General features: G+C 35.9%; 1 long non-coding RNA gene across 1 annotated transcript in view; it reads left to right on the forward strand.

Moving 5' to 3' along the window:
• Positions 1 to 564: 564 nt before the first annotated feature.
• The window catches only part of LOC136555903 (uncharacterized), a 48209-nt gene continuing 23706 nt past the window's right edge, over positions 565 to 25067 (forward strand). Inside the window, exon 1 of the long non-coding RNA XR_010783555.1 lies at positions 565 to 642. This is a non-coding gene — a long non-coding RNA (uncharacterized lncRNA). The remainder of the gene's footprint in view (positions 643 to 25067) is intronic.

A 25067-nucleotide genomic window follows, 5' to 3' on the forward strand; every position in this document is an offset into this window, starting at 1 on the left:
TGGAAGCTAAAGAATAGATGCTTCATATATAACAGTGGCTTTGGAGGGTGAGAAAAACTTGTAGCCCACAGCACATGCAGTTCTCAAAAATATAGGTTTTCAAAATGTACTGTAATTGTTAGGAACTAAAGTAAGAAATTTATCATAACATGACAATGTATTGAAATCCACATCAAAAAAAAAACAACGCCAAAAACCCACAAACCTCACCTCCAACCCTAAGAGTTGATCCAACCCTATATAATTTGTTCAGAGTTAAATTCATTGGTATTTCTCTAGTAGGCTTCTCTTGAGTTTTTTTTTTTTTACAGAAGTGAGAGAGCTGAGTACTTAAGCCTGTTAAAATATGGATGGGAGCAATTTCATTCCATTAACATTTAAGCAGTGCATTGGAAGTACAGCTGTACCTTACAGGATGGTGTAAGTCCTGGTATAAGAGAGTGGATGAATTATAAAATAAATTTGGTGGCAAATGGTCCCTGAAAGGTATTCATTTGATCACATCCTTTTTTACAGGATTCCTACACCACTTAGCAAGGCTGGTTAAGTTATTTTTTAGCCATCAGAGAACAGGAAGGACAGAAATCTGCTAAGCAACCTCTGCTATGCTGCATGCCAGGCTACAAAATAGCTGTTTAATAGGTAAGCAGATCTTTCCCATTTAATTATAAAATAAACAGGGGTGTGGAGGTGGAAAAAGCTGCCGAAATCCTTTAGGAAGGGAGGAAAGAAGGAATTTTGCTGTATATGAGTTCTAACACAGCATCTATTAGAAAACCATTTGTTTCAAGTAAGCTGTGAGATTTTTGGTTAGGAACTGTGTTGTAAATGCTTAAGAAAAAAAACCCCAACATTTTCTGTAGAAAGAGATTTGTCTTTGAACAGGCTGTCCAGAGCTACAAGTCATTAAGTTTAGCTGTTTATAATCAAGGAAATGCAAGGAGAACCAGAGACTACATAAATTCCCGAAAGTCTTATCTGAGAGGGACTTAAGGCAATATACTGATGAATACTGTGGAAAATTCCTGAGTTTAAATTTGCATATTTTTTTCTTGGGCACTGCACTTCTGTATTCATAAAGCAGAATGAAGTAAGAACTGCATTCCATGCATAAGGAATTCTTTTCTCTTTAGTGTAAGTCAGCATTGAAAGAGACACAACATGCAGCCACCAACATTATTTTCCTTTCTCTCTGTAGGTCAACTTATTCATTATTTGTGGAAATTGTGGTCAGTATGTGCTCTTGAAAAATGCTCTTTATCTCTGAACATTAGTAAGAAAATAGGAAAGCAGCTCTCAAGAGTTGGCAGGAACCAGGAATGCATGAAATAAAGCATAACTTCAATTTTATTTTTCTCTAGTAACAAACTGATGTTGCTTTCTCTATCAGGAGCAGAGAACGTGCAGGATCTGGCCCTTGTTCAGGAAAGCCACTTATTAAAACTTGATGTACTGAATTATTTCCCTGCCCCTCTCCTTCCTGTAATGCTTCTAAAATATTTGAATGTTGTATTTTTGTATCGTCAGAATTACAAACTAGACGCTGAAGCAATCAAAGATTGAAGTGTGCTGTTGAACATGCATGTATTAGACCTGCAGGGGTAGGTAGAACCTTCATATACAAATACAGTGACTGAATTTAGTTCACAGTGTGTAAATGGACTGTTGAGAAGATTTTTATGTTGCACCCTGATGTCCTGTAATGCATTCATACTGTGATGCTCATTTGTTGTGCCATAGTCCTGTGGTATCCCTGAGAATTTTTTCAGTGGCCTTCATCTACAGATGAAGAAAAGCAGGGTATGTTAAAAAAATACAGTGGGAGTTTTTCAAATGACTAAGAAATAAATTAAGTAATCAGCATTTCACCTGCTGTACAAAAATGGATGTCATTAGAAACACTACAGGGTAGGTTTGCAGCATATAAAGACTCTGAGTAGCTGCAATCTTTGATAATGATGAGAGTTGCATGTTTAATTCCCTGTGTGCCTCGCTGAGAATTAGTTAGTAGCTGTATGGGACTTAAGATCAGCTAAAGCTGTCTTGTAACTCCAAGTTTTAATTTCCTAAAGTTGTGCATACTTTTTTCTTTTGGCTTACAGATCTGTAGACATTCTGCTCTGATATTTTACATGCAAATTTGAGTCTAACTGTAACTTTCTGTCTCAGTCTGAGCTGATGAGAAAAGCCCCATGATAACCATATGTTACACTAACTCTGTAGAGGGAGCAATGGGATATTCTGTACTTTCTGTAGCTGTCACTGGATATGTAACTTTTCCCTGAACTGTGTATTTAGGCCCCCATGGAGAACTGGATTTAGAGTCCTGTGCTTCCTGAGATACAGTGATTTTGATATGAAAACAAAAGAAAAAAGTTTAAGACAGAAAATAATATTCTGTACGACTGTGAGGAGACAAACAAGCCTCAATACCTGGAAATGCATCGTGAGGAAAGTTTTTCCAGCTTTCATGAAAAACCAACATGTGTATTTCTCTTCTCGATCATTTTCCTTTTTCTTCTTGAATGAAGAATAATAGATTCTCTGGGATTTTTTTTTTTTTATTTTTCAGCATTTATGTTAAAGACTAGGGTAGGTATCTTCAAATAGCTTCAATAGTGTTTACTTGCTACTCCTGTTACTGAGAAAGCATTCCCTGTGGTTCTCTCTTGGAACCTGTGACAAGTTTTCCCCGTTCATTGAAAATTCTGGATGTTTTCCTACTGCACTTTGTTCTCCTGTTCCAGTAGTTAGTTTGAAATGTGCTATGACTATTTTCAGACAAACAGAGACTTTCTGTTTCAAAATCTTGCTATGTGGTTAGCATTTTTATCTCATTTTTCTAAGCAACAGTTGGTGCTTTGTGAAAATGAGCAAAAAGTTGCCAATCAGGCTTTATCAAGCTGGGATTAAAATTACACAGATTGTACACAAGGGTAGTAGCTATTTGCCTTTTATTTTCTTGTAGATCCTACTCAACATTGTAGCTGATCTAAGACTTCTCAAAGGTTTTAAATACCTACTTGAATATACTGCCTAAGGTTTTCTTAGATATTAAAAAAAATTGTATGAGCAAAATTGTTTCTTTTTTTTCTTTGCTATGTGTTTTAAGATCATACTAAAAACCAGTTATATATTGAAATTAAATTTTAGAAAATATTTCCATAACTCATAAAAATGTTAAGGACAGCAGCAATTCTGGAAGAATTCTTATTTGGCGTTAGGGTTGGACTTGAAGACCTTGGAGGACTTTTCTAACCTTAGTGATTCTATGATATTTTTAATGTATTTAAGCTATGGTATAGTTAAAAAAATACAGTGGGAGTTTTTCAAATGACTAAGAAATAAATTAAGTAATCAGCATTTCACCTGCTGTACAAAAATGGATGTCATTAGAAACACTACAGGGTAGGTTTGCAGCATATAAAGACTCTGAGTAGTAGTATAAAATATGGGTGGGGGGGTTGTGGAGAGATCAAGCTGAAAAGATAGATTACATCAATTCTGTAGGATTAATAAGATGGGGAGTATTTCATGGAGTAAATGTGTAGTCACAAAGAACTCAAGATGACCTTGCCTGCTGAGGAGACACCATTTTAGTTGTAGAACCAGTGTTTGCTTTGCAATTTTTGTGTTTGGCCAGAGAAGCAGAATTTTCATGGTCACATGTTATTTCTGTGTCTAATAATTTTAGATGCATTTTGGTCACAGGAACTTGTTTTGACAGCCTGTTAAAGTGTCAAAGCAAAATCACATGGAAACAAGCAGATGGATTGCATGCCCAGATGAGAGAGATGCTGCATTACTTGGCTATCCAGTAAAAATGTGATAAATGTCTTAGGCTGGGGAGAGGTTTATGTGGAGCTTACATCTTCAGTACACATCAAAGTCAATCAAACACAGGTCAAAAATCTATAGGATACCAGCCTTCATTAAAGTTCCTAGTGTCACTGTCATATTTTCTGGAAAAATCCCTTTGCCAGGATTTCTGCTCCTGGGAAGCTGAGAAGCCTCAGAGAGAAATGAAAACAATAACTATCTGATTGCTTCTCTTGTGTTTGCTGCTTTGGAATGTGGTCTGGAGAATTTTTACCAACTGGTCATTTTTTGATTGGTTTCATGTGAATTGTTTTCACTTAATGAACAATCACCATCGGCCTTCGTTGAGGCTCTGACGAGTCACAAGTTTTTCATTATTCATTCTTGTTAAGCCTTCTGTCTGTATCCTTTCTCTATTCTTTAGTATAGTTTTAGTATAGCATTCTTTAATATAATATCATATCATAAAATAGTATGGGAACCTGGAGTCAGGTTCTCATCTCCCACCTCATCCTGGGGACCCCTCAAAAACTCAACACTCCTTGGTTTGCTTTTCTGTTGCTGTTTGGAAGTAGGGCTTAGTGAGACTTCTCCGTAAAGATCTTTTCTTCTCTGGTTTGCAGACAGATGATGTTTCTGTCAATTGGACATCTGTAGTTTTGCTGCCTGGCTTAACTTTGATCCTAAAGTATTAGCTTGAAATAACAGCAGCATAGATTTTAGAGAGTACAGGGGCAAATATTTCAAGGGAATGTGAGAGGGTAGTTTGGATAGGGCTGAGAGAATGAAGGCACAAGGAAGAGAGAAGAGGGCAGGGAGGGCATAGTTAGTGGAACATTTTTTATGCTTAAAACAGATGTGTAATAACGTCTTCAGGTTGTTTGCAGGTGTTTGGTTTGCTGCAGTGTGTTATCTCTTCTTTCAGTTAGTATGGGCTCTTTCTCAGTTGTATTGTGATTAAAAGACATTGCATTTACTACTTGGTGTAAAAAAAATAGTTCTACTGCATGGCCCGTTTCTCTGGGTTTTGGGCTAGGGGAAATTAAAAGGATGTTAGGTTTTTTTGGTGGGGTTTTTTTTGTGGTCTTTTTTGTAGTTTTCTCATTTTGGTTTCCAGGAACAAATATGTTGTTTGCAACCATCAGGAGAAGCCAACCTATTGGGGAAAGGTTTGGGGCCAGGGTGGGAGAAGGAGATGACCAAAAGGAGTTCATTTGTTGTGAATTATTGTCCTGGTGGTCCCTAAGCTGCTTAAATATTAACTGAGGAGTTCAGTAAAATGCACTTGAGGAATAACGGGATCCAGTGTTAAAGGCACTAATTTGGCCTCCTAATGCTAACAGATTAAGTGTGTGCTGATCAAAACTGGAAGGGAAAGACTACTGATTTAATAAAAAAATGTGGATTAGGCTCCATTTTTAAGAGGAATCCTGTCATCGTGCCACCCTCTGTTAGAAAGAAAAATTGTGCCCAGGTAGGGCTATTTTGATAAAAAGACAGAATGGTATAATACAGAGGATAATATTGGAATTTGTGTATGTCATCAGGAGTTGATGAGCAATCTCAGAGTGAAATCACCACATAAACTATATAATTCTCAGAAGCTGAATATGTGAGTATTTTGACATCAGCCATCCACTGAGTAGATAAATGTTTGCTAAAGGTTTCTTACACAAGCTTTTTTTTTCTTCTCTTTTTCCTTTTTTTCTTCCCCCATTAGGAATTAACCAGGGCTGGTTGCAACAGCTTATCAATATTACAGACAAATCTACTAACCACCAAGGTGGTCCTCTTGCTGATGATTCAGGTTGTTAAAGCAGTTTTTCTTTATGTAAATTTATAATCACTAGTTTGTTAATATTCCCACACTGGGTGAATGTTATGTACAAGGAGCTGGTTTATCTGGTATGAAAAGAAAATCATCATTTTAGACAAATATTGGTCAAAGATCTTATGTGCATTTATTTATAATAATATTAATATTCAGACTACCTGAACCCCACCAAGGAAAGGCTTTAATTCATTTTTGTTGTTAAATAATATTAATAGAAATTTCCTTACTGACTGTGATGATGGCTTCTTCACTGTTTTTTTTTTTTTAATTTTATTTCTTCTATTACATAGAGGAAAAATTATTAAGGCAATTTGAACTATGAGAAGGTATATATGCAAAAACTGGGGGGGTTTAACACCTACTGTGACGGGGGGGTGAAAGTGGATGGGAAGAAGGAAAATGACGTTTGGGAAGCATCATTTGCATTTTCAAGATTGCATATTAAGCATATTGTTTTAATGAGCACACTGGTGTAATTTTGTAGGTGTTTGGCAATTATCAATGGTGATGTCATTCTCAGAGCAGTCATAAGTATTTACATCCCTGTACTGAGCTTAATCAACTAATATATGTGTGTGTGTATATGTGTGTATATATATATATATTTTCTCCCTATTTTGCTGCCCCCGAAGCATATTTTTCAGTTGTCAAACTCTTTCTTCTTCAGGGCTGTAAATCAGTTCAGAAGACTTAACTCTAATGATTTAATTAAGTATTTTTATTACGGAATATGGCATTAATTTAATTCCTAATTTAGGATGGTTAAATAACCTTATCGACCCAATTAGGTGAATCACATTGAATATCTGTCTTTGAAATAAATAACATGGGCCTTTGTATAAATGGCATCTAATTTCTAATTATCTTTTTGTTAGGATTTCTTCTTAAATATTAAATATTTTATGTTTTGTAATGTTCATGTAAGATCTACTTAAATATTCTCAAGGGGACTGCCTTCTAGAAAACTTGCTGATAGACATTGACTGTGAAGGGTGAATGTACTTGATGCATTGAGTATTAAAAATATGAATAACTTGAGTTCAGCACTGCGCTCTAGAAAACACTGAATTAATATTTATGGAACAAAATATTTGAACATGTGCGTAATTCTGCACACATATGTGTGTGTATAGACTTCTGTTATGCACATAAATTTGCACATCGTAGCACCTTTATCAGTCTAAGCCATGTGTGACCAATTTCTTTAGTATGAAAATTAAAATTATGTTAAGATAATGTAAAGACAGACTTTTTACTTAGTTTTTTTTTGTTAAATTACCAAATTAATTCAGAGAAAGATTAAACCAGAATTCTTCATCCCCTCTGATGGAAATATGTAGTAATGACAAGTTACAGTGCTTTGGGTACTTTTCATCTTCATTCAGTTTAATTTTGCCGTTTTAAAATTTATCATTAAATTATTATGATTAAATTCCATTTTAATGAAATCCAAGGTTGAAAAGCCAGCTTCTTTAATGTCTGTTCCTTTCCCATTGTTTGTAAATAGAAATCATGGCTGTTCTGTATTTTCAAGTTTATTATTTCACTGTTTCATTAAAAAAAAAAAAAGAAATGGAATTATTGGGATGGTAAAACACCCATTTCCATAGTAATTGTCTTTTAACACACCGAACAACATGTCTAGTGTTTTCCCTTTCTGTAGTGCCAGTTGGGATTTATTCAGATGGTTTGCTTTCAGGGCTTTATTTTGCAGAAGGGAAAATGGATTTTAGAGGTCTGTGAAGTGCTGGTAGCTGGAGGTGTCTGAGCAGATGTGCTCGCTTAACGTGTGTGTAAAGGACATAAAAATGAACAGCAGGAGTGGTAAACATGCATGAGGACTGTGTATCATCACAGCTATGCCAGCTCTTTTGGTCCCTCACTGTCATAATTTACTTGTGGGGAATTTTGGAAGGAATCTGAGGTAGGACCTTTGACGTTTTACATGATGGAGTTTATTTTTTTAACTTTTATATAGGCAGGAAGGGTTAGTTTGGCTCACATCTTTACTGCATGGTTCAGAAGGTTAGAAGACCCTTAGTTACTAGACTTTTTAAGGAGTTATTGACTAATAAAACACTGCTAACAAGGATTTTTTATGCTTTTGACCTAATCTTTAAATATTTCATCTTATGGACCCATGCTGCAGTGTAAGCTTGCTTTCCTTGCATTTCAGATTCCAACACCTCCTTAGTCTTTTAAGCTCTCCAGCAGTTCTTTACTGAGGCAGACTCCATAGACTTTTGCTGTTTGCCATCCCAGACTGCCCTTTGAAGCAAGAACCTTGTTCTTACAAAGGTGTTCTCACCATCAGGGCCCGTTCCCTGCTCTGTCTCTGCATAGTGCTTTGTGGTGGTGTTTGAGGGAAGAGATGAGAACATTGACTCCATGTTTCAGAAGGCTGATTTATTTTTTTATGATATTATATTACATTAAAAGAAAATTATATACTAAAACTGTACTAAAGAAAGAGAAAGGAGACATCAGAAGGTTAGACAAGAATGATAATAAAATCTTGTGACTGCTCACAGCCTTGACACAGCTGGACCTGTGATTGGTCATCAAGTAAAAACCATCCACATGAGACTAATCAAAGATGCAGCTGTTGGTAAACCATCTCCAGACCACATTCCACAGCCATCAGATAGTTATTGTTTACATTTAATTTCTGAGGCCTCTCAGCTTCTCAGGAGAAAAGATCCTGGCAAAAGGATTTTTCATAAAATATGTCAGTGACAGTACTTGTGTGAAAATCTTGGGATGGTGAGTGGACAAGGCTGTGGTCTCCCACAATTCACCTTTTCAACATTAAGTTTTCAGTGAGCTGTGACAGAAGGAGAGAAAAAAGAAGAACAAGAGAGAGAAATTCCACTTAGACAGATTAGCCTCCATGCACATTGATTAAGCACAACAGTAAGAGCTTTTGAGAGAGGCTATATAGCAAAACAATAAATTGTCCATTTTATTACAGAATGGAGAAAAAAAGGACATGTGTAACTTAATGAATTAAATTAGATAGCCAAAATTGAAAATTATATGCAATAATAAGAAAAAACACTGCTTTGTTTATTTTCAAAAGAAGCAGAAGTAAATTTATGGAAATTGCTTCTATTTTCCAGCTCCACTAGCTTTCACAGAAAATTCCATTAACAAAAGATGAAACTAAACATATATTTTGTAATAAATGTGTGACTTTTCAAAAAATGAAGAAATTATTGCAAGAACCTGAAGTTCGACACTGCTTTTTCCATTTTATTTTATTTTCCCATTGAGGCAATTGGGAATTATTTAATTTGAATATCTGCAACAGCAGAAGCTGAAATATAATTTTCACTGACCCACTCCAATATAGAAGTCTCTTGAGATGTGTACTTGGTGCTGTTTTTTGGGGGTTTTTTTGGTTACAGTATTTTGGGGAGAATCTTTTTCGTTCCTTTGTTGAACCTCTGTTTCAAAGCACCTTGTCCCACCTATAGTTTCCACTTCAGTTTCACTTAGCCAGCTATATATTTACAGCTCCAAAAGATGGGTTTGCATGAATACACACAGAATAGAGTAACAAATCAAGCTGCACAATTAATCTACCTGGATTCCTGTACTATACTAAGTCCTCTGGTCCATACATTGCATTTCTGCCTGCCACACCTTACTTCATAGCTGGAAAATACCAATGCCTAAATCTCATTAGAGCTTGACTCTCTTCTCACATTCACATTTTTAATGATACTTCTTGTAGCCATAAACCTAATGCATTAGTGTCCAGGTGGGACACTATAGATGGATTAATTTGCTGCAGGAAATGTTATCTGGTACTTTTGGAAATGCTTCAAATTGTTTTGTTTGGAATATTAAATCTCCAGAAGAACCTTAGCAATATTTATTCAAAGTTTCTTGACTCATTAGCAGAAAAGCATGAGTGATACACCCTGGATTGTAATATCAGTGAAATCTGATTAACGTTAGAAAGACCTAATTGCATGAACTTACATTTAGTAATTATAATATTAATACAAAAGAAAAAGCAATGCTGGCATCATATTTGTGTAAACTGCTTTGCCATTCTGGCATCATGTCTGTGTAATTAATATGTCAGTATCCTTTAGTCCCTTACAAGAAATAGAGATGTCTTTAACTAATGACCATCAAAAAGTAATTGAAATGGACTCAATTTCTTTATATCAGTGTGCTTCTTTATACTTCACTTATTTTATTTCTCCTTTCCCTGTGATTACTTGTAGGTGCTTAGGCAATTTGAGTATAAAGAAATCAGCAGAAATAGGCCAATGCATATTTAATTTTGACCTATAGCCTCCTTCGTGGAATTTAAATCTCTTATGCTTTCAAATTAATGGTAATTTATCTGAATGAAGAATCATGTTAAGTATGCCAGCAATGCAGTTCTGACTAATCAAAGGAAAGCAGTAATTTTGCAAAACTAAGGTTCCTGATTGTGCACCTTTATTTTTATAGGAGTGAAGATGTTTGTGCTCAGACACTTATGCAGTCCGCTGCTTACATAATGTGTGTCTGACTGAATATGCATTGAAAGCAGTTGGGTGACCACTGCCCATCCATCCCCCCTGAACTCATCTTTTCTCTTTTTCTTTTGGGCAATAATTTGCTCTGAAACAGATCCAAGGATAAGTTTGATGGATGTGAATCTTTGATGATAAATCAAGCTTCAGAGACACATTCATTAAAACTGAATGGCAAGTCTACCATAATAAAAATCAAGTGTCTCAAGTGTCTAGAATGGAAACATCTACAGATGTTCATTCCTAGAATATCTAGCCACCTTTGAAGCACCCCAGATAATTTTACCTATCCTTTTTCATAAGGTTGCAGCTCAAGATGAACTATAAAGGCCACAATATTTCATTCCTTTATAGTCTCTTAGTTTATAATGCCTTTGCCTGAACTCAGGTTTGAAGTCTCTGAGGCAAAGGCTCTTTTTTTTTTTTCCAAGAAATGTCCGTGACTAGAGCTCCTGATGGTTAAATACTCCCAACAAAGCATTGAAATGCTGTTCTTCTAGAATTTAAATTAGTTTTGTGGTTGAACTAATTTATTTTAATATTTCTCTTGCAGTCTAATAGCATATTCTTCTCAACCAATCAGCCAGTCAATACTAACCACTCAGAGGTAATTTATTCTTTGATATGGGAAACTCATTGCAAGTTACTTTTTTATTCAGCAGATGAGCGGTCTTCTGATGGCTGAAAAATTCATTCTGGAACATGAGACACATAGAAAGCTTTACAAAAGTAGAGAAGAAAGTGCTATGATGGTTTCATAACAATTGAGGCTTTTATCTCAATCTGAAACTTGAGAAGTATTCTAAGGAAGCAGCATTTTCACTACAAGACTGTAAATGCAAAATAATGATCATGTGTTGTTATTCTGAGTACTTTGCTAAACAGACTTTCACTTGGAATTAATTTTCTAGTGCAACATAATTGATTATTATGATGTCTTGGTTTTTTCCTCTGATTCTTGTAAGCACTTATTGTGGTTTAAAATAATTATTTAATTCAGTAAAAGTTCCACAGAGTAAAGTGTGTAGCAGCAATACAAATTATTTAATTCACTCTGATCTGGAATGCTATTCTGCTCTGATTAAAATACTGTAACTTCACTAAAAATCTAAATTGTCATTCAGTTGTCTTGATTAAATAATAATAATAATTTTATATTGATTCTCCCCTCCAGCTAGTGATGATTGAATTTTCTGTATATCATTGATCAATAACACTGAAATCAATGCTATTGCTTACATATGGAAAAGATAAAACCTACTTAATTTTAGTTTCCATATATGTGAACATGAGATTTTGAGCTTGAAAAATCTATTTTTTTGCAAAAAACATGACAGGTAGAGGATATGTCTTTTAATAACTTTAAAGAAGAAAGAAATCAAGGGCTTTAATGAGTTTCTCATCAGCCCTTCATAAACTCCTTCTGTAGAAATAAATGCAGATTCAGAGAGACTGGGTCATGCATGTGATTATGTGCAGGATGACATGATAGGGAGTGGAATGAAAATGAAATTACAAAAAAGAAAAATTAATTATTAGAAGGAAAGAAAAAGATCTTGGATGGCAGCTTTAGGGTGGTATCTGTTTCCCAGGGGGCTAATCCAATGAATTCTTCCATTCTGACCAGTAGAGTCCTAGGCAGTAAGTTGTACAAAATCCATCTAGTGTTTGCTTGGAGCTATTTTTCGTCATCTTTTTTGGCTTTTTATCCTTCCTTGACCTTTACAGCATAACATAAAGGTCATCTGATGTCTTGAACTAATGGGTATACTGGGCTATATATTTGTGTGAACATAACAAACTTTATATTTCCTAGCTGTTTATCAAGCAAATGTTGTATATTTATATTCACATTATGCACTGCTGTTGCCCAGAGTTAGAAAATTGATTCATATGGAAATAGCTGTGAGAAATTTGAGATATAAATGCTCTGACAGCATCCATATTCTCCGCAGCATTGTCAGGAATTTGTCTGGCATATTTGTAAATCATCCGAAGGCATGCTGGTTCAGAGACTCCCACCTGGCTTCCTCCAGCTTGGGTGTGTAGAGGTCAGTACTTCTGATGTGGGTTACTACTCAGAGCTCTCTCTACAAAACACCTTCTGCTGTTACCCCTGTGCCATGCAGGCACACCTTTCTGTCACCGTCATATTTTCTGAAATATCCCTTCACCAAGATTTCTTTTCCTGGGAAGCTTACAAGTGTCAGAGAAAAATGAAAACAAGAATTATCTGATTGCTTCTCCTGTGTTTTGCTGTTTTGGAATGTGGTTTGGACATTGTTTACCAACTGGTCATTGTTTGATTGGTTTCATGTGAATTGTTTTCACTTAATGACCAATCACTGTCCAGCTGTGTTGAGGCTCTGGAGAGTCACGAGTTTTTCATTAGTATCTTCTTAAGCCTTCTATCTGCGTCCTTTCTCTATTCTTTAGTACAGTTTTAGTGTAGCATTCTTTTATATAATATAATATAATATCATACAATAATAAATTGGCCTCCTAAGAGCATGAAGTCAGATTGATCTTTCCTCCCCACGATGGGGGACCCCAGAAGATAGCACACATTTCAGATTTCTACCAGTGGAAGCACCTTGGGGCAGGGGGCATAAATTTTTTTGCAGTCCAAAGCAAAGACAGAAGGTTCAGTTGGGCGAGGCAAACTCTCAGGCTCTGAGCTCTAAGGAGCAGCCCTGGGATGTGCATTTAGCCTGGCTGGCACCTCAGGATGATCAACAGCAGAAATGTTGTTCTGAAACCTCTGTGAAGTTTTCAAAAGTTGGTTACTGCCACTTTGTGTCCATGAGGCAAAGACTTGTGCACATATTGATTTCCAGCAGGAAAGGTGGAGTGCATTTCCAGCACTCTTGCTGGCCTTCTCTTTTCCCAAGACATTGCCAAGGACTATTCAAATTATCACTTTGTTACACGCATGGTGAATTCTTCCCCCACAAACCAGGCAGTGTGACACAGCATTCCCTTGACAAACTTGTGAGTCTGTGGTTTGGCTGAACTATGGTGATATGCATCTAATTTTCAATTCACAGCAGTTTACTGTCCTTGGGCTGATGTGCTCAGGACAAGTCAGGCTCCAGAAAAATCCTAAGTGAGGGCAATTTAAGCAGTCACCTAAAAAATCTGAACAGCAATAAAATAGAAATTACTCTGACTTTTATGGAACTTGAAAGGGTTTCTTTATATATGTTTTTAAGACTTTGTTTTGAGATAATTGTTGAATCATACAGACAAAGAGCATGATGCTAAGAAGTGTCTCTAAAATTAAAATGTGAATAATCAGTACAATGTTACAACAGCTTTTTTTTATTAACCTCTGCTCATATTTGACTTGCGATATCATTTACTCCATAGCTTTTATGTTTCATAAAAATGCTGTGCAGCTGAGTATGGCACATGAAAGCATGTATGATATGTATGCAGTACTTCAGCAGCAGTAAAGAAAAGCAAAATACATATTTTCTTTGTAATCCTAATGGAGCACTTTTTTTAACTAAGCATCAGGGAGCATGTATTCACAATGTGTATTACAGAAGTTACATTTCTCATTAATTATTTTGTAGCTGAGTTTCTTTCAACATCAGACATAAAAGTGAAGGCTTTTTGTTTTTGTATTAATTAGTATCTTTGTGATAAACCGTATTTTGCTCCGATGGCTGATAAAATAATCAGTATTAGCTTATGTGTATGAATATTCCCTTAGGGTTCACTTCAAAGACTAAAACTGAGGAATGTTTTCATGAGCATGAAGAATTGCTCCAGAAATGCATGACATGTTGTTTGATAAACACTTCTGAGGTAAACCTTGTAATATGCAATATACAAACAAGGTATATGTCCTTTTAAAATTTTTAATTAGAGTAAAAATGTTTTCTTCAATATGTAAGAAGGGAAGGTTATTATCTAGGCGTTTTAGTGATTCTGCAGATTGGCGTGTTCTATGTTGATGTGATTTTTAATTTTTTTTCTTCTAAACTTACAGATTTAAGGATTGTGGAGCATGTTTATCTTCCTGCTTACACACAGGGGATCTTCACTGTTCCTTGAGATCAGAAAGGAGCCAAATCTGGCATCCTGAGCCAAATTTCCCCACAACGTACAATATCAGGAATATTTGTCTGGTAGCATTGAATATAAATATTCATACTTTCAAATTGTACCCTCTGTATTTATGATTTTGGCAATCAGCCTGAACTTTGCATACAGATGAACAGGTCTTTAAGACCTGAACAAATGTGACTTAGGGTGTTTAGAGATAGATGAACGTTTCTGATGCTCTTCATCACCTAGTACAAAGTAGGTGATAGATGTTACTGGCACAGTAACATGTACATGTAGTTACACTGAAAAAAAAAATCACCTAAGGGGTGTGTTATTCAGGGAAAGGATTACCTGTAAGCAGATCTTTACCTCTATAGCATTTGCAGAGTTCTTTGTCTGGTCATTAGGGAATTTGTAGGGGAAAAAAAATAAATCTGAGATTATCTACTGCATCTGAAGCGTTACACTCTGCCCCTTAAAAGCCTATTTTATTATGCAGCTAATGGAGAGCTCATGAAGTGGGAAGTAGTGTGGAAGATCGATCTACCTGCTTGCAAGGTATTTTTATCTGTAAAATAGTGGCAACAATTCACTGGGAATTTGAAATTTGAAATTGAGATGGAAATTTTTGCAAGAAGAAAAGAAAGGCTCGCATGATGAGGCTATTCCTGAACACACCAGTGGAACGTAGCACTACGTCTTGGTTATGACTTTTAATTCTGTATCTGCAAGTTGCGTTTCCTAGTTCCTCCTTGCTTCACTGCAACAAAGGTGGTTTTGGTCAAGTTATGGCCTCTTGGCCTCTTGTGTAATTTAATTTTGCTAAATTTCTATCTCTTTGGGGTATGTTGAGAGTTCTTGGTTTGAGCATGGCTGAAAGGAAGCAAGAGATTCCTGAGTATATGGCCAAAGTTATGTCTTCCTCTTTGAGATGTAATTTTTTTCCTTTACAATCTCCCTCCAATAATTTATCTCATTTGTATCAGGCTCCAATTTCAAGTGCTCATCAGAATGAAAATCCAGATGGGAATTTGTGTTTCTGTACTACCCAGAGACATGGTACATTAGCTGAAGTATACCTTATTATAGTGCCTGCAGTACCTGTTGCCACACTCCAGTCTTTCTCATGAGGGTTCTTTTATTTCTGTAAATCTTGAAGGACTCTAACTGATACTTTTTTTTTTTTTTTTGCAATCAAACTTGATGTCTCCTCTTTTGAAGATGTGACCAAGTGTATGCTGATTGACATTTTGCATGGAATTTTGCAGATTGCGCCCTTGTTTCATTAGGCTTTTGTTATTGTTTTCTACTCTTGCCATATACTTATGGCAATGTCTCTGAGGATGACTGATTGCTGTTGCTCTTGTTAGTATTACATTTACTGATTTCTGACATAGTTTTTGTTCTAAAGAGCACCTAGACTCAAAGAGATGAGTGTTTTTTTCAAATAATGCTAAAACAGCTACTTAGGTGTTTTGTTGGTATTGATAACAAATTGCCAGTATGTGACATGCACTGGGGACAGAAAAGCTACAGATGACAGAATTTGGGACTGATAGCTTGTCATGTTCTTTGAACCTAGGGTCAGTGAATATTTAAGGCAATTTTCTGGGTATTTTCTTTTACAGTCTAATTGCTGAGTTAATTCATCCTGATAATCTTTTTAACACTACTGAACCGTGCTGTACTGTAGAGTTCTTTATCTGCCTGAGACCTTTTTGTTAATCTTGAGAGCGAGTTCCTCAGTGCATACAATCATATGGCATTTGCACTTTATATAATATCTCAGCAGACATTTGAATGCATAACTGTTCTAGTCTCTCTCTCCTCCTAATTTTTTTCTACCATGACATATCCTATGATAAACTCTGCTCATATTGTGACTTTTTTATCAGCTTAACAAGCTTTTAATTTCTGAAGTTTTTAAAAAAGTATTTTACTACTTAGAGAAAGATAAATATATATCTGACATTTTAAGCTTTATGCCAGCATTTTTTCATTTAATTTCTCTCCTTCTGTGAAGAGTGTAGGGGGAATCTGTGAGTCTTCTTAAGGCTTTTTTCTCACAACTCTTTTTCAGGAGGTTACATGGCTGAACCTTATCTGTGCTGGCCTTGAGACAGCTGAATTCTTAGTAAGAGATCTGACAGAGAGTGCAGCTTGCCTCTCCTTCAGTTTATTGATAAATCTATTACATAGAATAGGTGCTAAGATGGATCCATGAGGAACCTGATTTCTGGACCTAGAACAAACCATTAATCACTACTCGTTGTTGACTTCACTGGGAATCTTTTGGGAATGACTTCACATTTAGCAGGGAAAAAATTTCAAAGTCTGAACAAAAGAAATTTTCCCCACATTTAAAAAGATTTTTATGAAGAAATGAAGTCAAATCAAATGTAAAAAATTGATTGCAAGTTCAGCACAAATTTTCTTGATGAATCTATTTCTTAGTCTCAAATGTTGATGAAATGACTCTATTAATTGTTGGGGCAATTTAAGCGAACAGGAAGAGAATAATGTGAATTATGCTGATATGCCTGGATTTTGTCCATTTTTACAGTACACTGTGATCTGCCACCAAGTGTCCTGGTTCTGACCAAGATGGGGTTAATATTTTGCAGTAACTGAGAGAAGGCAAGGCCCAGGACACATTCTATACCACCTCACACAAATTTCTGGGGGTGGGGAAAGGGACTCTTCTCCAGGGGGAAGGAGCTCCTTCTGGTCCACAAAATGTGGTGAAGGAAGCTGTCCAGTATTCCCAACTATTGGGGCAGAGGAGAAGGGTGGTTTTTTCCATAATAACAATTTATTTTCTTAGACCCCCTGTCATTAGTATTGTTGATGTTACAAATAATTTTCTTATCTCATCACTGCTTCTCATTGCTGCAAATTGTTCTTCTCTCAGCTCACAAACTTTGTTTTTTTGTGCCTCCAGTTGGAGGAGGAAGGGGAAGCAGCGTGTGGTTTTAGTGGGAGTATTAAATTGAAGCATAACATTTCTAAATGACAAAAGGAATTAAGGTCACTGGATGCTTAAATAAAGAAATGTAAACATTAAAAATGTTAAGTATGGTAAAATTCTTGGTGGTGTAGCAGAATAGAAGAACATCTGTCTGCAAGTACTGGTAGGGAAATTATGCCAATTTTTTTTTTTTTTCTGTAAGGATTATGTAACACTACTCTTCCCATGGAAGAGTTCTGCCTAAAAAGAATTCTGAAGCACTTCATTATATAATTTATTCTTCAGTTCAGGTGATGCTGTTAATTTTCCTTGCTGGCAGTCATTTTTGTAGCAATTTATATTGCTATAGCAGACTTCTATAGATCACTTTTATCTATTTTTGATGCCAAGGCTTTGAAAGTGAGTGCCAGTAATTTTACATGCAAAGTCTGCTATGTGCTTCCTCCTTCTCAGAGCTCTAGGGGTTTTTTTGTTGGTGAAAATACTGAAGATTTTTTGTATGTTTTCGTTTATGTCATTGCTTTTCCTCAGTAATTTATATTTCTCTCATGCTCCATGTTCTTTCTGCTTCCATTAATTTTGCTCTCCTTGTCTGTTCTCTTTTATTGTAAATGTCTACTTTTTTGCTCTTGTTTCACACATGAAGAATTAATCACCAACCTTTACAAAAAACACCATTTTCCTTTATTCCAGTCAACTCTCTATCTGTATGCCCAGCATCCACATTTCTTCCTTTTGTATTACACCTGAACTCAATCTGTGCTCTGAAGTGCTTTTCCTCAGACTTTATCCTTGACTCTCTTTATTCACTGGTTCCATTTCCTCAGGTTAAGTTTGGCCTAAGTAATCTTTACCTCCTTCCCAGCAAGTTGGGTCCTCCATGACCTGTAAGTCATTTTCAGCACAATCAACTCTTCTTTCTTTATTCCCAACTTGGTTTTCTCCTGATTCTCTGCTATATCCAAACTTGAGAGATCGTTTGGAGAACAAGGATATTCGCTTTAACCTTCCTTCCAGCTTTCTGTGGCTGTTCCTGTTCCTGCATCTGTGTTTAGCCTCCTAGCTTCTAAACCCTTTTTTCCTCTTGAGGTAATTTTATTCATAATTCACATATTAAGAGAAGATCTATTTTCCTCCTCTTCAAATCTAAAACCCGCATATAAACTGGAAAACACAGGTACAATGGTTTTCTCATGACATATCAAACACATCACATAATAGTATTTAAAATCAATTTTTCTTAACCATTTGTTATTATTAATAAGATATTTAGAATTGCTACTTTGTGCTCTCTGCTATACTAATCTGCTTTACTATTTCAGATAAGAAAAGCCATTATAAAAAAATGCAGCAACATGTCTGAGTAAATCCACATTTTTCACCTTCAGTTTTCAACCAAGACATAATTTTAAATGTTCTGCATGATTTTAACATCTGGACACTTCACAGAAATGTCATAACACAACATGTGGAATTAAGCAAATGATGCCCAAACATCCTTAGTTTCTTTTTGTTTGTAGCTTTACATGTATTTCCTCAAAGTTGCATTTCTAAATATATTTATAAAATTAATGTTACAAAATAATCTCTTCAGCAAAAGGACTGTTGCTGTGGTTATGTAGCACATACACTTTAGCAAAAGGGGAAGGTTTCTCTTGCTTTGCTTAGCTTTAAGATTTACCAAAAGTAAGATGGAAGATTTGCAAATATATGTGTGATGTGGTGTGGTTCTGATGTCTTATATCTCCTTCTTTTTCATGACATTTAATCACTGAGGTTTTCTGACTCATCAACTCCTCCATTATCCATTTCTGATGTTTTACTGGGTAGTACTTAATAAAAACAAGGCAGCAAAAGTAAAAGACATAACTTCTTGGTTATTCAATACATTTGGCTATTTTCTAGTCACTGACAAGTGGAATATTTTGTTACCTTTGAGAGAGACAAATCTCTATTGCTTACAGTTGGATGCTTAATCAGAACCTTTCCCAACCCCAAAACATTTATTCTGAACATATAAGTGCAAAAGTGCCTTAAAATACTTTTATTAACTGATCTTTGTGAGTTTTGCAAATGTAATGCCAGAGATCTGCTTTCACATATCAAGTCTGGTATCAGAGTTCAGAGAGTAACTCTGAGTTACTCTCAGGTTTTTGGGGGATGGAATGGTGTACAGCTGGAAAGGTATTTGGATTGGACATGTTATTAACCTCTGAACAGTTCCACTTTTTGTTTGAGAGTACCTTTTTCACCAAATATTTCAGTCTTCAAGCCTCAGTTTGGAAAAGAATATTACTTATTTTCAGAGGGCATCCTCCAGTCTTATTCAGAGCCTTACATCTTCTGTAAAAAACTGTGGTTGCCTGGTAGGTGCACTCACATACACCTACCTGCATAGGGAGGATTGCTGATTCAGCCTTATTTCATATGTCATAGATCAGCAGCAGCCAAAAATGCTGGCTGTAGAAGGAGCAGGATTAAACTATTTGAATGTTGAGTGCTTGTCTCTTGCTTTTCAAGGTCATTGTTGCATATGATTGCCTTCAAATAATTTATAGTTTGCTTGCTCATTTGCTCTATATGGAAATTTTTTTTTTTCACCAAAGAAATTTCTTTTGAGAGAACTTTTATCAGCAAAATAGGAAACTATCTGGTGAATATTAATAAGCATGTCTAGTGTCTGATGCTTGAAAGTAAAGTTTAAGTGTTTGATCCTTAGCTGCACTGCAGTCAGCTTGAGCCACTTAAGTAGATATCATGAGTAAAACTGAGAAAAAAGGAAAAAAAAACAAGAAAGAGGCTGTTGGAGTTCATTACTTGAAACAAGTGGCTTCACAGGCTGGAAATGAAGTAGCTTTGTTCTCTGTTTCTGAATGATTGAAGAGCCAATGTGTTTATTCTTTAGAGCACAATAGATCTTCCACAAGACAAGATGCGGCCCTGATATGAGAGCTTTGGCTTCTGGCTTGTCACGCCACTCAGCCAAGCTGTCTCTATGACTGAGTTATCCTGATGGGAGGAGGGAGAGGCTCTTTTTCCCCTATTAAGATCCTGTGTTTCTCACCACATAGGAGGAAGGAGAGAAATGCAGCTTTTCTCTGAGTTTATGAATAGAATTGGAGTGAGAAGGGCTTTGAGGCAAGTCTTTATCATGTGCACAACTGGGGTCAATGACTTCCATTCTCACAATGCCTACTCAGGGCACTGCACTGAGTCCTCAGCATGGTGCAGGGATGGGTGCATTTCACCTTGAAAGCTTTAAGGTTAGTGTCTGGCATCAGTGATTACATTTGCAATTCAAGTTAGTCTATTTTCTGCTTTTTAGCTTTTATTCAACTGAATTTAGTGCTTGTGAAAGGTGTTCAATTGTTATTTCTGGAGGCTGATCCTCCCCTTGTCCAACATTACCCCTTCTGGTGTCCCTAATGCTGAAGAAATATCTCTTAGAAGTGAGAATAATGTTTAATTTTCATGTAGCTGTAACAGTTTTAATGAGTAGCTCTGTATGGAAGAACTGAAGAGAAATCTGAGCCTATCCAAATTATGGAGTAGTAGCAAATAAATGACAGTGACTGTCACCCTGTAGAATCAATACTGGTTTTAAATGTTCTGCATTAAATTTGGGGTAATGCAAATTGGTGGGGGAAATATATGTGGCTGAATTTGGCTTTGTGAGTTTCTGGGAAGCAAGGAACTACATCTCAAAATACTGGGAAAATGAATACATCAGCAGGGATGTTTTGTTGGGTTTTCATGGACACATATTTCTAGCATGTAATGCATTGACACCCAGATTGGAAAAAAAATTTAATTTTAAATAAATTATCAGACTAATTTAAAGATCACTGCTATAGAAAAGTTAAATAATATGTTCCAAAACATGAAGTGTTTTTGTGATATGGGACTAACAGAAGATGATGGTGTTGTCTAAGAAAGGGAATGTAATTGCAGAGCTGAAGCTGAAATTCATAGTTCCCATTAGGAGCTGTGCTAAAACAGGGAAAAAAGAATTGAATGTCAGTTATGCATAACTCCTGTGCAAAAAGTTTCCTAAGAGCTGCCAGGTGCTTTGTAAGTTTTAAATCATTTCAGCTGCTGGAGATTTAGAGGAATTGTTCAGTGATATGGGGAGAATGTTCTCTGCAGGTTTCTGGGAGGCAGCACGATCTAATGGCAGATTCATTGGTCTGGAGAAAGTGAAGACAAACATGCATCTCTAAATTAGAAAATACAGCTGAAAGCTGTCCTGGGTGTTTCCTCCCAGCTCAAGAAATTAGGAATGAGGGGAGAATTATGTTCACTTTCTGATCCTTAAGAAAATTAAGTATTTATTTATTAAAGTATTTATTTATTAAAGTATATACACAGGTACCAAATGAAGTATTTCCTGGAGGTGTTTATAGAGCAGTCCTTCAGACCTCTTATAATTCATACATGTATCTATTTATGTATATACTTTCAGGTTAACCAGCTATAGACTTAAAGTGCATACCTGTTTCTGAGTGGTTCTAGAGGAAATTTGAATATTTCCTTAAAGAGGGAGGATTAAATCTTAATGTCTCACATATTTGGTGGGTTAACTGAATTATATATAAAAAAAGGGAATGTCATATCTCTCAGCCATGCTTGTAGCAGCAGAATCAGGATTCTGCTACATTTCAGGATGCATATAGGGTTTGGTTTTTTGACTGTGCTGGGAGGAAAGCATGAAATAAACACCAGGTTACTCAGCTGTGTTGAGGCATAAGCCACTATTGGTCTTCTCCACCAGAATTTTGGTCATCATAAGGAATGTGAGTTTTGAAAGCTGGTAGGCCTCTGAAGTTTTTATCTTTCCAGGCTAATGTAGCTGTACGGAGATTACAATTGTAAATTTGTGAGCCATCTGTAAGTCTCACTTTTAGACTTAATGTATGGATTCGGATTTTAAAGCCTGTCTTAGCCAAATGAATGTGAACTTCACTAAAGCCTGGAAGCTAAAAGTGTGAAATTTGAAATAGGCTCAGAATTGGAAGTCTGAGCTTGTTATTTGATATTATTGAGTGTAGTGCTAGACTACCGTTTTCAGAATCTCTTTTCAGCCCAGAACTTTAGAAGAATTTTACAAAAGTCAAGTAAGATTTCAGAAAAGATGCAAGGATGAGCACTTTAGGAAAATAAGAGTTTTGTAATAGTAAGAAAATCTAAGTTGCTGAAGTGAGGGTAGAGAAACATTTTGAGTTCTCATGATAAGTATGTTTTGGAGATGAGGTATCCAGCAGCAAGTAATTCTTCATGATGTAGGAAAAAGTAATGCCAGATCCTGTTTGCAGTTGAAATTAAGTAAATTAAAATTAGAATTAAATGTGTATTTTTAACTTAAAATACTGCAGCTATTGAAAATGTGTTTGAGGATTAATTTTATTGTATGAAGTGTGTAAATTAAAGACTGGATGTGTTTCTGAAGGTGAATGGTAAATCAAAGAGCTGGACTAATTACATATACACACACACATATAGGCTCTCTGGTTTTTCAAGCAGGAAATAATTCTAAATTTTCTAAATTGAGCTAACTGCAAGATGTTGCAGGGAAAACTACTTCACATTTAGGGAGCTATTAGAGGTCATGCTGGAAAATACTAATTCCCTCTCTTCTAAAATCAGCATGCTAGGGCAGTGTGTAAGCAGCTCTCCTGTGGTGCATGATGGACAATAATTGACCCCTCTCAAGGGAGGTCAATTCCCCCCATTTTTAACTCTCCTGTGTGGCCTTTTACTCAAGGAAGACATAAGCCCTCAAACTGGTGAGGTGAGCAGGGAGGCATTGTAACTCAGCTGCACAGCGCAGGAAGGGGAAGAAAAAAGTCACTTAGTGATCCCTGGCTTTTGCATGCCTATAGTACCAAGCCAGAGAGGAGAAAAAATGCTTTTCAACATCTGTCTCTGTGCCCTGAAATTATTTCAGCTAAACTACCCAGGCAGTAGAGAATGGAGACAGGTTCAACTATCTGTGGCACAAATATGGCATAGAAACCTCCACTTAAAACCTGTTGATTGGAATAGTTTTGGCAGAATTGTACTTTATTAATCATGTCTTTATTTTTAGATAAATATTTTTGCTAAATATTCATGCCATATGATCAGCTTAATGTTTTAAAATGTTTGTTTTGCAGCAAAATAAAGTGAGATTTCTTACATGAGATAAAAGGAATCCAGAAATTCTTGCAAGCAGTAACTGCTGATTTCAACCCACAGACAGAAAATATCTGAGCTGTGTTATGAGAGCAACAGATGCATTCTATTGAAACCAGGATTGTTCTGTGAACAAATACCAGAGAGAATAAATTTTCACTGATTACAATTAGTGTCAGACTGATATCCTAGAAGATTTAATCTTACTTACAATGCCAACTTAGGAGATGCTTAAGCACATGCTTAAGTATAATTAAGCATATGCTTGGTCCTTCACTGATTTGGGGGTTTGCACTGAAATGTGTGCACAGGGCCAGCAGCTTTCCTGGTAAATTCTGCAACCCACATAACTGCCAGGCTTACAGCCTAATTTATTTTAGTGTTAGAAGAGAAACTGTAATTCATTATGCAATTACTTCATTGAGAGTTGTAGTTCCTGCTGGCTGTGACTGTGTATAAAAAAAAAAACAAAGGCACATTAGGAATTACCTTGGAAAACAATAAAAAACAGTCTCTGGGTACTTAAGAATATTGACACTAATTGTGTATTTTGAGGAAAAAATTCCTAAATCAAGTCAGGGAAAAGTACTGGGTAGGCTTTCCCTGTGCAGTTGTCATGATTTATGGGATTTCTGTGTGAAGGATCATAGCAGTGGGCAGATGGACTGTTCCTGTAGTGCTGGAATCTTGACTTGATGGGTAGTGGTTTTTAACTCCAGATACAGTACTCTTTTAGTGCTTCATCAATCTCTATATCCTCATTTCATATTTTAATGCACATGATAGCAACCCTAAATAAATGTATATTTATTTTTAAGGCATTGTTCGTCAAACCCGGGATAGTATTGATAAATACATTACAAAGAATAACCATCCTCTGTTTAGAAAACAATGTAACAAAATCTGAGACCTTAATGGTCACTGTGACAGCTTTTTTCACTTGATTTCTTCAAGAAAAATGTTAATTTAATGTATGCTGGATTTTCAAGGTGATTTCCTTTTATTTTCAGTATATCACTGCAATGTCTCTGAATTAATTAAAGAAGGGGAGCCATCTCAATATAATGTTGTCTATTGAACCCTGTTTTTTTTTTGTCATTGTATGTCTTGGGGTTCTTTTAACATTCTCTGATGTCATACTATTCCCAATAACAGTTTTTCATCCTTTATAAATGGCACCTCTTGATGACCCTGGCCTGTTGTCAGTATGGGGTTAAGGAATGCGTTTACTTTCATTCCTATCTTTGCTGTCAGCACATTATTTTTGCCATCTCTGAACCCCACTGATCTATCTTTTTCTTAATGTACTTGGGGAAAAGTCTTACCTCAGCCTCTTGCACAGTTTATGCCCATTTTCCTTATTTGGCTCATCTTTCCTCATTTCAGCTTCTACCTGTTTTGTATTATATCTAACATATAATGCCTTTTTATTCTTGATTACATTATGCAGGTCTGATTTCATCCAAGCTGGGATCCTCTTTCCTTTCTCACCTATTCTGCCAAATGAAATGCAGAAAGACTGAGCATATTGTGCAGAAATACCCTATGAACAAACAGTTCTTCTTTGCTTTCATAAACTCTTTACTTTCTTCAAACCTGTTATTTAAAAGTTTTTATATGGATTTGTTTGGGTTGTTTGAGGGTTTTTTCAATGTTTTGTCTTTTTGTTTTATGTTTTAGAAGC

This window comes from Molothrus aeneus, chromosome 4 (genome assembly GCF_037042795.1).
Source record: "Molothrus aeneus isolate 106 chromosome 4, BPBGC_Maene_1.0, whole genome shotgun sequence".
Lineage (NCBI taxonomy): Eukaryota > Metazoa > Chordata > Aves > Passeriformes > Icteridae > Molothrus > Molothrus aeneus.